Genomic DNA, 14511 nt, shown 5'->3' on the forward strand with positions numbered 1-14511 from the left:
CGCATGCAGCTATATACTCTCTGAACACAGGATCTCATTAAAAATTAAAATAGAGGGGCGCCTGGGTGGCCCAGTGGGTTGAGCCTCTGCCTTCGACTCAGGTCATGATCTCAGATTCCTGGGATCGAGCCGGCATCAGGCTCTCTGCTCTGCGGGGAGACTGATTCTCACCCCACCCCACCCCACCCCCACCGCCGCCTGCCTCTCTGTATACCTGTGATCTGTTCTGTCAAATAAATAAATAAATAAATCTTTTAAAAATCTTTAAAAATAAATTAAAATAAAAAACTAGATTAGAGAAAAACAGACCAAATCCAGCACACTACCTATGCGCGCGCATGTGTGGTCTTGTTTTTCAGAAGTTTTAGTATTTCTCCACTGACTTATAATTGACAATTTCATATTCACTGGAAATGTACAACTTGGTTATTTGATATTTATATGCTCCGCCCTGTTTTTGTAAATAAAATTTTACTAGAAGGCAGCCACCTTCTTTTTTTTTTTTTAATTTCTGTATTGTGGGTTGCTTTTTTCTTCTGGAAAGGGGGGAGAGAGAGGTTGGGGGGGACAGAGGGAGACAATCTTAAGCAGGCTTAAGGCAGCAAACAGCCTGAGGCGGAGCTTGATCTCACAACCCTGAGATCAAGACCTGAATCGAATGCAAGAGTCAGTCGCTTAACCCACTGAGATACCCAGGTGCCCCAACAGTCACCTTCATCTGTTTACATGTCATCTATGACTGCTTTCATATCCAAACGACAGAGCTGAGTAGTTAAAGAAATCACACAGCCTGCAAAGCCTAACATATTTACTAACTGGCCCTCTACAGAAAAGCATTGTCTAGGGGCACACCTGGGTGGCTCAGTCGGTTGGTTGAGCGTCTGCCTTTGGCTCAGATCATGATTTCGGGAACCTGGGATCAAGCCCCATGTCAGGCTCCCTGCTTCTCCCTCTCCCTCTGCCACCCCCCTCACCTGCCAGCTCATACTTGTTCTCTCTCTCTCAAATAAATAAATAAAATCTTTAAAAGAAAAAAACAAAAAAGAAAAAAGTGCTGTCTGGTTATATGTGGAATCTATAAAGAAATTAAATGCAAAATAAAAAAGACCCAATCATTTGTTAAAATGCTTTGATCCTTTAAGGCATACGTAATTTTCAAGAACACAGCACACTGAGAACTATGGTTCTATATAACATAGGAGACTCTAGAGCAAATGGAGTTACTTTTATAACGTCGTAAGTGCCAGAAAGAAAGATTTTAAAGACTGTTTTAGAAAGCAAAATGCAAAACCTCAAATTTACTATCTCTCCTCTCATCAAAGAAAGAAACTATTATCACATTTCCCTAAGTAAAGCATGTATAATATGATCCAAATAGGGAAAGAAAGAAACCACCTGCATACAAACACTAATTCCATAACCTCTCTTTTTTTTTTTTTTTTTTTAATTTTATTTATTTACTTGGTGCAGAGAGAGACAGAGACCACAAGTAGTCAGAGAGACAGGCAGAGAGAGGGGGGAAGCAGGCTCCCCGCCGAGCAGAGAGCCCGATGCGGGGCTCGATCCCAGGACCCCGAGACCACGACCCGAGCCGAAGGCAGAGGCCTTAACCCACTGAGCCACTCAGGCGCCCCTCCATAACCTCTCTTAACCTGCATCACCACTCAGGACCTCCTCAGAGCAGCTAGTCAGACCTCAAAGTTCTCCAGGTGCCCTCAACGTGCCACTTCACTTCCTTAGGACTTTCACTGCGTCTTACATTGGAGTCATTTCTGAACTTACTTCTATCGTTATTAGGAAGAAGACTGCTAACAGCAATAATAGTAATAAAAACACCGCCCTATGCTAGGCATTGTGCTCATTAGTTTACATTTAATACTGATGTCACCGATAATGAAACTAAGGAACAAAGATGTGATCCAGTATTAAGATTACACAGCTGACGGGCGCCTGGGTGGCTCAGTGGGTTAAAGCCTCCTCCCTCGGCTCAGGTCATGATCCCAGGGTCCTGGGATCGAGCCCCACATCAGGCTCTCTGCTCCGCAGAGAGCCTGCTTCCCTTCCTCTCTCTCTGCCTGTCTCTCTGCCTACTTGTGATCTGTCTGTCAAATAAATAAAATCTTTAAAAAATAAATAAAATGAAAAACACAACATCATTTAAAAAAAAAAAAAAAGATTACACAGCTGGAAGACTGTGAGAACCAGAACTCAAGGCCAATTATTTTAGATCCTTACGTACTCTTGACCTCCACAGTATACTCTGAACTGGAGAAAGAGAACAGTATTAATCTGTGAAAACTCCCTTAGTTTAAAATACTATGTTTTGGGGTGCCTGGGGGGCTCAGTGGGTTAGGCCTCTGCCTTCAGCTCAGGTCATGACCTCAGGGTCTTGGGATCAGGCCCCGCATCTGGCTCTCTGCTCAGCGGAGAGCCTGCTTCCCCCTCTCTCTCTCTGCCTGCCTCTCTGCCTACTTGTGATCTCTGTCAAATAAATAAAATTTTTAAAAAATAATAAAATACAATACTATGTCTACAATAGGTGCCAAATGCACAGTTGCTGAACCCACGTAAGGGTGTAATAAACTGAGGTTGAGCAGTCCACAGTAGAAAGAGCATTCCGTGATCAGAAGGGGCAGGGTCTTGCTTGCAGGCAACAAAGGCGGATGTGTCATGCCCATTGCCCAGAAGCAAGAGAAACCCTAAGTATCTTCAGGTCAATAAAAGAAAACTGGAGACCCTATCCCCTCGTCTACTACAATGACAGAAAACTACGAAGTACTACCACCAAAAAGAAACAATTCAGAAGTTAAGCATTTAATCTCAATCTCGTGAGATCCAGGTGTGATGTCACTCTTGAAATAAACGACATTAGAAATTGAGGTCTAGTAGGGCCACCAAGACCCTAAGGAATCACCCAGGAACTGAAATTGTCAGCTTCTCCAGCATGGCCTATATTTTTCTCTAAGAATCAATGACCTCAAAAAAAAAAAAAAAAAGAATCAATGACCTCTCAGGTCTGTTCCAGCTCCAAAACCATGACTCTCAAAAAGGAAGCCCCGAGGGGCACCTGGGTGGCTCAGTGGATTAAGCCTCTGCCTTCGGCTCAGGTCATGATCTCAGGGTCCTGGAATGGAGCCCTGCATCAGGCTCTCTGCTCCACGGGGAGCCTGCTTCCCCCTCTCTCTCTGCCTGCCTCTCTGCCTACTTGTAATCTCGGTCTGTCAAATAAATAAATAAAATCTTTAAAAAAAAAAGAAAGAAAGAAAGCCCCGAACAGCCAAACAACTCTAAACTTTTCAGTGTTCTTCCTGCCACTGCCCCCATCTAGGGACCACAAGCCCAGACCTCACCAAGGCGCAGCCAACCTCTATGAACCATACCTGGCCACCACAGAGCATGGCTTAGTGGGCAGGTCACATACCTGCTTTACTTGCCCTGATTAGGGTTTCAGGGAGCCTCGCCTTCTCACATAACCTTTCCCTTCTCTTCTTGACAAAGCGGGTCTCTGACACCAGCACTGCTGTTCAGATTTATATTCCAGTATAGGAACTCAAGACTCCAACCAGCAATCCAAACAGCTTTCTCCAAGTCTAACATTCAGTCAGACACCTATTTCCGCAGCCTTTTTGTTCTTCTCTTTAATGTCCCAAAATAACAACCTTTAATCCATCTTTCCTTTAGGTCAGCAGATTTCACGGCAGTCAACCTCTGGGGCACACAACCCATTCCAAGTCAATAGATAGTGAAACTGTAAGAAACTGGAAGAAATACGACCCTAGTTTTCTCCAGAGTCACCAAGAAGTACAAAATCAGAGCTTCTTCCCATCAGTAAAAAGATGTTCAGAAGGGGGTGGCCTGGGTGGCTCAGTGGATTAAAGCCTCTGCTTTCAGCTCAGGTCATGATCCCAGGGTCCTGGGATCAAGCCCCCCATCGGGTTCTCTGCTCAGCGGGGAGCCTGCTTCCTCCTCTCTCTCTCTGCCTGCCTCTCTGACTACTTGCGATCTCTGTCTGTCAAATAAATAAATTTTTAAAAAATCTTAAAAAAAAAAAAAAAGATGTTCAGAAGGTACCAAACTTCATTTGCATAAATTCACAGTTGACTATGTAGTCTTCATTAATACTTAAAAAACAGGTCAACACTAGCCAGCTGTAAGTGACAAGTAGTAAAACACCTCTGCTAAGAGTAAACTTAGATCTCTGCCAAGTCCATGACATGAAAATGTCCCTGTTAAGGTGAGAACCTTTCAACTACTGCCACGGTTCCCTTTCCTTTTACTTGCTTCTTCACTAGCTGATCTACCTGGTATCCAGAAGTCAGTGCATCATCATTCAAACCCTGAAACAAACTGGGTATTGATCCAACTAGTAACTATCTCCCCTCTCCAAGTAAAAAAAATAAATAAATAAGGAGGGAGAGAGGAAGAAAAGGGGCTTCTGTGGCAACTAAATCTAAGCCAAAGTCATGGCCAAAAAAAACAAATCTCCAGTCCACCTAGGTCCATCCCCACCAGTGGCACAATCAATTCCAAGGATGCTCAAGACATCTGACACGAACTTATATCGAGCCTCTGATAGTATAGAACCCGTCAGTGTTCCCAGTCTGACTGACTGACAACCAACATCTACGGAGCAAGGAACACTACAGGCCAATCCTATTTGTCATTACGACACAGCTTCACCAGCACAGGAGCAATGACATTGCTTTCTAAAACACACCAAACCAAGAGGGCAAGTCAAAGTAACCCCTTAATACACACAAGAAACAAAGGTGTAACTACTTTATTATTTGGCAAGAGACTTCTGGCAAATTCAACCAGCAAAGGAGCAAACCTAAACTCTTTCCTCCCAGGCCTGTAGAGCCTCCCTAAGGAGCCTACTTACACCATATACAATTCTAACAAGCTTTGTTACCTGGCCTCCCAGCCAAAACTGCATCCCTTTTATAATTGCTACCTCTCCCTCTAGACTGCAAGTCCTTAAGTGCCTGTTCATGAGTGAGTCCCTAATACGGCTCCTGGCAGAGTAAGGATTCAATTACTATATTTGAGGATCAAATAAATGAAGATTAGAAGAAGCTGGTGGGGGGGGGGTCACTTGTCATTCTTAACAACAGCCATAAGCTGATTTTCAGGATGAAAGATTAGAAAGTGCCTCCACAGTCTTCTCCTTTTATATATCCAGATCCTAACATTCAGTTGCTGGAAATGTGTATCGTTTTTAAACTAATATTCCTTCATTCAATAAACTAGATGATCTAAATTGTAAGTATGTGTGAGAAAAGGACCTCTGCCCTTCTATTACTGAACCTCATCCTCCCTCCCCCAAGGAGGAAAAAACACTCACCCATTTGGGCCAGAGTCCAGGGCCCAGAGGAACCCCCTTTTACTAGCAGGCAAGGGTCCCTGTGTGACATGTGAAGCATGGAGTACACCTGTCTCGCCTTCAAAAGGCAGAACTTGCAAACAGATCCAAGGCTAACTCTCTGGAAATAGGTCTTCATTACAAAAGGAAAAAAAGATGATGACGCTGGCATTGAAAACGATAACTGACAGCTGACTCACTCACAGGATGACAGCAAAGGATATAAAACTCAAAAATCACAGTATTAAGTTATTAAACATAGGAGCAACCAACCCTAAACACCCGAGAGTGCGAAGTTTCAGCACACTATGGTAATGTGATTTATGAGGTAAAGGCAAAAAAAGAGTTTCTAAATTATATTATAAAATCAATTCATTTAAAATTTCTTTTAAAGTTCAGTCTTCAGGAACCTTAGAATAATGTATGTACACGGTCTCTCCCCACTACATCTAGGGACCACAGAGACAGAGCTCACATCACCTAAAGGATTCCTCGACCCACAGGAAGTCACTAATAACCATGGCCTTGAACAGTGGTTCCAAAACCTGGCTGCACTTCAGTATTACCTGGGTAGCTTTCTAAAAATATATTCTCGGGGTGCCTGGGTGGCTCAATGGGTTAAAGCCTCTGCCTTCGGCTCAGGTCATGATCCCAGGGTCCTGGGATCGAGCCCCGCATCGGGCTCTCTGCTCAGCAGGGAGCCTGCTTCCTCCTCTCTCTCTGCCTGCCTCTCTGCCTACTTGTGATCTCTGTCTGTCAAATAAATAAATAAAATCTTTAAAAAAATAAAAAATATTCTTAACACTACCACAGATTTCCAGAGGTGAGGGTCTATCATCCATGGTCTTAAAAGATGTCCTGAACAATTCTAATGCATGCCAGTATAGCATCCATCTAGAACGGGGTTTCTCAATTTCTGCACTATTAGTATTTGGGGCTGGATAATTTTAGGATGCTGTCCTGTGCATTACAGGATGCTCAGCAGCATCCCTGGTCTCCATCCTCTCTAGAAGCCAGGGTGCGCATTCCCACCCCTACAGCTGTGACAAGCAAAAATGTCTCCACACATTGCCAAATGTTTCTTTGAAGGCAAATCACTCCCCAATTGAGAAACATTTACCTAGAGTTTAAAAAAAAAAAAAAAAAAAACAATTACTTGAGGTTCTCTTGAGGAAAAAAAAATAAGAAAGCTGCTTAAAGCCAAGAGCCCAGGGGCTCCTGGGTGGCTCAGTTGATTAATCAGCTGCCTTGGGCTCTGGTCATGATCCCAGCGACCTGGAATCGAGCCCCATATCGGGCTCCCTGCTCAGCAGAGAGCCTGCTCCTGCCTCTCCCTCTGCTGCTCCCCCTGCTTTTGTGCTCTTTCTCTCCCTCTGTCAAATAAATAAATAAAATCTTTAAATTAAAAAAAAAAAAAAAAGAGGGCGCCTGGGTGGCTCAGTGGGTTAGGGCCTCTGCCTTCAGCTCAGGTCATGATCTCAGGGTCCTGGGATAGCCCGCATCGGGCTCTCTGCTCAGCGGGGAGCCTGCCTACCCGCCCACCCCACCACCACCCCCACCACCTCCGCCACCTGCCTCTCTGCCTACTTGTGATTTCTGTCTGTCAAATAAATGAATAAAATCTTTAAAAGAAAGAAGAAGAAGAAGAAAAAGAAAAAAAAGCCAAGAGCCCAGGCCTATTTTTTTCAGTCCAGCTCACCTAAGAAAAGTAGCTAATGAGCTACTCAGCCCACATAGAGGCTCAGATCTTGACTTACGAGGACCAAACCATAGCTTCTTGTGCTTTTTATGAAATAGACTCAATGCTGAGCTTCAGGTGAGCAGATGATTAGAACTTCACTATCATGTACTCATAGAGGTATTAAAACACTGTAGAATTTTAGACCAATATACACTCATGCTGCCTCTCAAACACACAAAATATAAAACTGCAAGGCACAAGTTCATGATAGAAATAAACTAACCACCAATCCTGACAAATGCTGTTTTAAGGAAGAGATTCTTGTATGGTAACTAAATGGAATTTAAATACAAACTGGGGGGAGGGGTGGTTTTTGCCTGTAATAAGCACATTACCTTTGTACCAAATCCATACAAAAATTATCCTGAAGTGAACCTCACCCTGTCAAATCTTAATTTTACTACCATTCATTTCCATCCAGCTATGGTCTGATTCTCAAGCAGTTAATTCAAACTAGCAAGTTTTTGTTTTGTCTTGCTATATACAAAAGCTAAAGTTTTCTTACCCCAATCTTCTTCCTCTCCTTAAGTTACACCGCAAGACGCTCCCCGCTACTTAAAACTGTGTAAAAACATTTCCCCAGTGCAATTAAAGCCAGGCAGGTCCCAAGCAGTAATACCAAGGGACAGGAAAGCACGGTTTCAAGGACCAGGAAAAAGAGCACAGGGCAGGAATTAAAAGACTGTGACTATGTGTGACTGAGTGGACGGCATTTTGTTAGATACTCTAGACCCCCCCAATCAGACACACTGAAAGGCAACAGCTTCTGAAGCGTCCATGCAGGACAACAGCTATCTCCCAAGCTGGGTTCACTCAAGTACGTCTCAATACACACCAACCTTTCAATCCTCAAGAACCCTAACCCAGGAGTACACGGAGAAACCTTAGAGCTGGTACCAGTCCCAATCATCCCAGCAGCCCAAGGGAAGTAGGAACAGAATCTGACCCCAGCTCTTAATGGGCTTTTCTTTATTTAACCGCCTCTTAGAGGAACATTCTGAAGTACCACCACTAATGCACTGCTCCCCTAAATGTGTGAAATTTAACGAATCTTCAACCACCCCTCTCCTGAAAAACTTAAAAATAACTTCCAGTTCATTTTCTCAGCAGAACTGTTAAACACACAGAGCGTTCTAAAGACAGCCACCAAGTCACCTCAACACTCATTTGACTTCCAAACAGTAATTTAAACATTTAGAAATCAAATTTAAATTAGTAATAATAGCCACCAACTGCACTGAGCTGATCCTACGTGCCAGACACGGCTTCCAGCCCATTCACTCCCGACACACTTACGAGGCAGTCACTGCTATCACTGTCACATTACAGGGAAGGCAGAGAAGTGTAGTAACTTGTCCAAGGTCACAGAGCTGGAGAGTGCTGAAGCCCAGACCTGAATCCAGACTCTCTGACTTCGCCGGTGAGAAAGCGGAAACACCACCACCGCTTAGGAGGCATTCACGCCAGTGGCTGGAAATCCGGAGTCCCTTCCCCACTTGCTGCCCACCTGCCCCATGACCTTGAGGGCACCATCAAAGTAAACTTCACATTGTTACACGGTGGGTCAATATCCACAGTAACAAGTGCTGTGGGACGGAAGGAAAACGGTCGCCAAGCGCCCCTCCCACAAAGGCAGAACATAAACAAAGCTCTAGCCGACCCGCGGAGAAAACGTGAACCACCGGGAAAACCACACGGAGCCCGAGGCGGAAACGTCAGGACACACGGACACGTCCGAGGACTCAGTCCGCGCATCCCCCACCGCAAGTCCCGGTTGCGACGAGGGCGCGCAGGACCGAGCAGGAAACCCCTCCAACTTGGCCGCGAACGGGCTTCTTTAAGAGGGAGGTCCTCCCAGCCGCTCCAAGGACCACCCCCCTTGCTTATCCTCGCCAGGGAGGCGTTCGTGACCAGGTCTACGTTCGAGTCACAGCACCGGAGTTTAGGCGCCGCTCGCAAGGCCATTCAAACACTCCGAGCCGGGCTCCGCGCACGCCGATGACTCCGCGGCCGAAGAGCCCAAACCCACAGAACTTGTTTCCGCAGACGGAGTCCCAACAATGGCCTTCGCGAGTCCACGGCGACCTGCCGCCCCAACTTGACACGCTCCCCGGCCCGCGCCCGGGGGAAGTTCTCCCGGGCGGGCGGCCGGGAGGCGCTCGGGGCGGGCGGCGCGGCCGCAGCGGAGCGGGGCCCGTCCGGGTTAGGGGCGCGCCCCGCCCGCCGCCGCCGCCGCCGCCGCCGCCGCGCAAGGCCGCGGACGTCAACCCGGGCGCAAAGTTCGCCGCCGGCCCGCGGCCCGCCCCGGCGCCCGGCCCGGCGAAGCCCCCCGCGACCCGCGGCGCGCGAGCAGGCGGCTGACAGGCGCGGGCGGGGACGGCCCGGGGAGCCCGGGCGCCGCGCCTCCCCGGCGGCCGAGCGGCGAATTCCGGGGGGGAGGGGAGGGGGCCGGGACGCTCCCTCCCCGCGCCGCCGAGGCCGGGCGGAGGGGCCTCGCCGCCGCCGCCCGTGCGCCGCACGCCCCGCGCACCCTGCGCCGCGGACCGCTCCGCCGCCCCCCCACACCCATTACCTGGAGGTGCCCGCGACCCGCCGCTAGTTGCGCTCAGGCGGGAAACGCGCTCACCGACACCATCAGCGAAGCGCCCAAAATGGCGGACGTATCAAGCAGGCCTTGAGTTCCCCCCGCCCTCCCTCCGGCCGCCTCGCAGCCAATCGCGCCTCTATCTCCGCCCCCAGGCCCGCGCTCATTGGCCTTCCTCTCCCGCCCCCTGCAACCTATTGGATCGCCCAGCGGTCAGATTGCGCCCACTCCGATTGGCTCACAGGCCCCGTCAGTCAAGCGCGAGGGGAGCGTTCTTTTCCCATGGACTCGACGGATCCGGAACCTCTAGGACCCCGGAGTCTGGAGAAACAAATCAGAAACCCGGAGAAACCTGGCTGGTTCCCGCTACGCCGTAGCAACAGCAGGGCCTCCGTTTGACGGACGCTTTGGACCACCAATCCGAAAGCCAGTGCTTTTTAAAACCAAAGGGAGCCAAGCCAATCCTGGCGGTGGAGCGGAGACCCGCGATGACGTGATCCACAGTACATTCCGGCGGCGAAGGGCGGCCCGAGCTGGGGAATTAGCTCAAGTGGTAGAGCGCTCGCTTAGCATGTGAGAGGTAGCGGGATCGATGCCCGCATTCTCCACAGCCGAATTTTATAGGGGGGTCGTGGTCTTCTGTGCTGGTTTGTTCAGACGCAAGCGCTGGTTGTGTCAGGAGTTGGGGTCGAGGTGGGGACCAGTGTGTGTCCGGACTAGGGGCCGGGTCAGGGGGCGGCGCCCCCCGCTGCGCGTCCGTCCCCGGGGCGGGGGAAGTGCGAGGCCGGCGGCGTCCCTTTTGTGTTCCAGAAGCATTTACACCCGAGCCTCTTCCGAGAAATGCTCGCCCAGGGCCGCCCATGCCCTGCCGGCCTGCCCGGGAGGGCCGGGCCGGGACCCGGAGGAGTAGCCCACCTTGGCCCATCCCGGGCACTTTCTCTCCAGAAACCCGTCTGGCCTCTGAACTGAAGCGAAGCGCAGTCCCGAGTCCCGAGTCCCGAGTCCCGAGTCCCGAGTCCCGAGGGCGGAAGTTGGCCGCGAGGCTGAGAGGCGCTGGCGGGTGCGGGTCCCGCGGAACCAGCCCGAGCTCGGCGGGACGCGGCCCGGCTCGCCCGCCAGTGCGCGTGCGCTCGGGGAGGCTGGGCGCTGCGCGTCCCCCGGGGGTGCTGGCCGCGCGTGGGCCGCGCTCCGCTGAGCACTCGGTCTGTGCCCGCCTGCGCGGGTGCGTGGGGAGCAGAGTCCTGGCTCGGACGGTCTGCGGGGGGCGGTCGGACACGCCTGGAAGTAACGCAGGCCGCGGAGTGGCGGGGGCCCCTCCTGGGCAGGTGGCATTTCGACCACGAACAGGGAGGATAGAGCCGTGGCTCCTGGGTCCGGCTGGCAGGGAGGGAGACCAGAGACGCCAAGACGCCAAGACCGAGCTTTGGAGCACTGGGGAGGTAGGGGTGGTTGGGTTGTGGTGAGAGACGGACAGGGCAGGGAGTGGCGATGGCTAGCATGGTGCGGGGCTTTGGGGACGGTGCCACCATGCCCAGGAGAAACCAACATCCTCAAGGCCCGGAGGATTGCCTTGGCCTCCAGGCCTGGAGTCATCGTGGGGGCTCCGTGCAGGGAGGTTGGTGGTGTCCTGACCTCTTTAGGGCAGCTCCCTCCAGGGGGCTGGCTTGGTCAGAGATGGCCACAACAGCTCAAGGAAGGCAGGGCATGGTTACCTTGCAGCTTCCCCAAGCTGCTTCCTGAGAAAAGTGACAGAGCTTGGGCCCTGGGGGTAGGCAGAGCAGGACCAGTGGAGCTGGCCACCTGCTTGCCTCCCCGGTGCTCAGCATCTTTCTGTACCCGCACCTCCATTCTTTGTACCAGCCCCAGCGGGCCTGAGCTCCCTCCATCTCACGGGCTCAGGCTCTCTGAGTCCCCAGGCCAAACAGCAGGGAGAATGAGACCTAATAGAGCTGGGTCAGCCCCAGTGCGTTGGAAGCTGGGCCTCTGGAGCGGACGTGCCCCTCCCCCAGCTCCCCCCTGCAGCAGAGCCTGAGGCAGACTCTCTAGAAAAACTCTGTGGCTGGTACTCCAGACTGTAAAGTATTATCATCCCCATTTCACAGATTAGTTCACACAAACCCAGGCACCATTCAGACACCAGGTGTGGCCCATATTCGCTGAGTAAGCTTGGCTGGGTGATCTAACCAGCCAGACTCTCCAGGTCTTATCTGCAGAGTGCTGATAATACCTACCGACCTGTGTCTGAGCCCTGAAGGGTGCTGGACCTCTAGGGAGGTAGCACCCAAGAACAGATGTTATTTGCATCCATCCTGCGGCTCAGAGCGGCTAGGGGCCTTGCCCAAGGCCGCCGGGCGAGTGAGGGACACAGCCCAGACTGAAACCAGCTCCGGAGGTGTGCTGGTGCGGAGGGTTAAGGGCAGGACAAATACACAGACGTCCCGGGGTGGGGAGCAAGTGGACCTGGCAGAGAGAACTGAGGAAGTCTGGTGCAGAATGCACATTTGTCAGAGGATCGGGTCGGGGTGATCAGGGTATGGGGGAGGAGAATGGGAGGGGCCCATGGAGGCACTGGAGGATAGGCAAAGGAACTCGGGGTTTCTGCTCAGAGAGGGAGGGCCAGGAAGAACCTCTGAGTAAGAGAGGGGCGTGTTCAGGGCTGGCCAGGGTCTGGAAAAGAGAGATTAGAGCAAGGGCAGCGAGGCGGTGCTACCGGAGTAGCACAGGGCGGGCGAGAGGGCCAGGTCCCAGGAGCTACACCAAGGAGCAGGGGAGAGGCTGCAGAAAACCCTTGGGGTGGGGGCGTGCCTGAGAGGGAGGCTGGGCGAGGGCTGGGACCTGCCCTCCTGGGAGCTTGGGGAGAGCCCAGCCACACACAGTGATCCCTTTACTCCTTCATCGTCGGAGAACTTGCCAGTACACGCTTCGGGCTCTTCCATCCCAGTCTCTGAGGACAGTCACAGGGACGTGTGCACTATAATTAAATGAAATAATGCAGTACCTCGCCCAATATAAGTGGGCCCCCAAAGTCTCCAATTATGATGAGCTAACCTAACTGGAAGGGTTGAAGTCAGGGAGGACTTCCTGGGGGAAGAGGAGGTATCTGAGCTCAGCCTATCTCCCTGGGAGCCCTAGAGAATCATTGACAGGCTTTAAGCAGGAGAGTGTCTTTGAACCTTGGCATTGGCCTCAGCATCGTAAAACTTCCAGAGTTCATACAACTCCACCTTCCCCTTTCCCCCCTGATCCTTTTATGGGTTAATTTTTTGTTTTAATTAAAGATTTTTATTTATTTTTTGACAGAGAGAGAGATCACAAGTAGGCAGAGAGGCAGGCAGAGAGGGAGGGAGAAGCAGGCTCCCGACCGAGCAGAGAGCCTGATGTGGGGCTCGATCCCAGGACCCTGAGATCATGACCTGAGCCGAAGGCAGAGGCTTAACCCACTGAGCCACCCAGGCGCCCCTATGGGTTAATTTTAAATGTTTAATATTTCAGGGGCGCCTGGGTGGCTCAGTCAGTTAAGTGTCTGCCTTTGGCTCAGCTCATGATCCCAGAGTCCTGGGATCGAGTCCTGCGTCAGGTTCCCTGCTCAGCAGGGAGCCTGCTTCTCCCTCTCCTTTTGCTACTCCTCCTGCTTGCGCGCTCGCTCTCGCTCTCTGTCAAATAAATAAAATCTCTTTAAAAAGCAAAATAAACTGGGATGCCTGGGTGGCTCAGTGGATTGAGGTCCAGTGAGGGGGGCCCAGTGATGTGAAGAGTCAGTCAGGTGATTCTCAAGAAAGAACACTGCAGGAACCACGTCCCACCCAACTCCCCCAGCCCCCAGGTTTCTCAGGGACAGAACTTTCCACACCTGCCACATCCCTGTTCCCCCGCGTCCTGCCTGGCAGCGGACATGACCAACATCTGGCCATGCGGGTTTTGTTCAACCGTGCGGGGCAGCGGAAGACCCAAGGGGGAGGCTGGGCCCGGGGCAAGGAGGAGCCACACACATTCTGGAAGACGGCTGGAGGGCTGAGCCGAGCAACTGATAGGGCCAGTGGGGAGTGAGACCTGCAGGACTCCAGAGACGGGCGACAGAGACTTGGGGCGTAGTGGGTGTCACAGCAGAGGGGAGGCGGTTCGGAAGGAAGGGGGAAAGGTTTGAGCAGCGCCCAGATGTCGGCACTATTCCTTGTGTAGAGGAGAGGTTGAACAAATGAGTGGAAAAAATCTGGTTTAATTATTTCCCCCCAGACCGTGGTCTCCTCAACTACGAACTGGGGACACCAGCCACTTAGCTGGGCTGTTGCGAAGTTTAAATGAAATAAGCCAAGTTAACTTCACCCCCTCATTTAAGACACAGCTCAGGGGCGCCTGGGTAGTTCAGTCGCTTAAGCGTCTGCCTTCAGCTCAGGTCAGATCCCGGGGTCCTGGGATGGAGCCCCACATCGGGCTCCCTGCTCAGCGGAAAGTCTGCTTCTCCCTCTCCCACTCCCTCTGCTTGTGTTCCCTCTCTTGCTGTGTCTCTCTCTGTGTCAAATAAATAAAATCTTAAAAAAAAAAAAAAAAAAGGAAGATGACACAGCTCAGATAGCGCCTCCTCCAGGAAGTCCTCCCTGCCCTCCCATCTGAGGAGGATATTCTCTCTGGGTCCCCATATATCTGAACACAGTGCTCCGGCCTTCGGCTTTGGAAACTGTCTGCAGCTCCCTCAAGAGAGGGGCCCCCATCTGAGTCATCTCTGGGTCCCCCAGCATGGGATTTAAGCGCAGGGATCTGCACATAGTGGGTGCCGACAGATTCACTTGGAAGAGAGCAGGCAGAGCAGGTCGGGCCCCCATTCCT

General features: G+C 51.3%; 1 protein-coding gene across 9 annotated transcripts in view; it reads right to left on the reverse strand.

The window, feature by feature from the left end:
* The window catches only part of PPP6R3 (protein phosphatase 6 regulatory subunit 3), a 144388-nt gene extending 134592 nt beyond the window's left edge, over positions 1–9796 (reverse strand). For 7 of the 9 annotated variants that reach the window (XM_080815914.1, XM_080815912.1, XM_080815911.1 and 4 more), the window contains exon 1: positions 9676–9776. The gene's annotated coding sequence lies outside the window, so the exon portion shown is untranslated. Of the gene's footprint in view, positions 1–9675 lie in introns of all 9 variants that reach the window. The other 2 variants (XM_080815910.1, XM_080815913.1) reach the window with 2 other exon arrangements.
* Between the last annotated feature and the right edge of the window lie 4715 nt (positions 9797–14511).

Source organism: Martes martes, assembly GCF_963455335.1.
Source record: "Martes martes genome assembly, chromosome: 10".
Lineage (NCBI taxonomy): Eukaryota > Metazoa > Chordata > Mammalia > Carnivora > Mustelidae > Martes > Martes martes.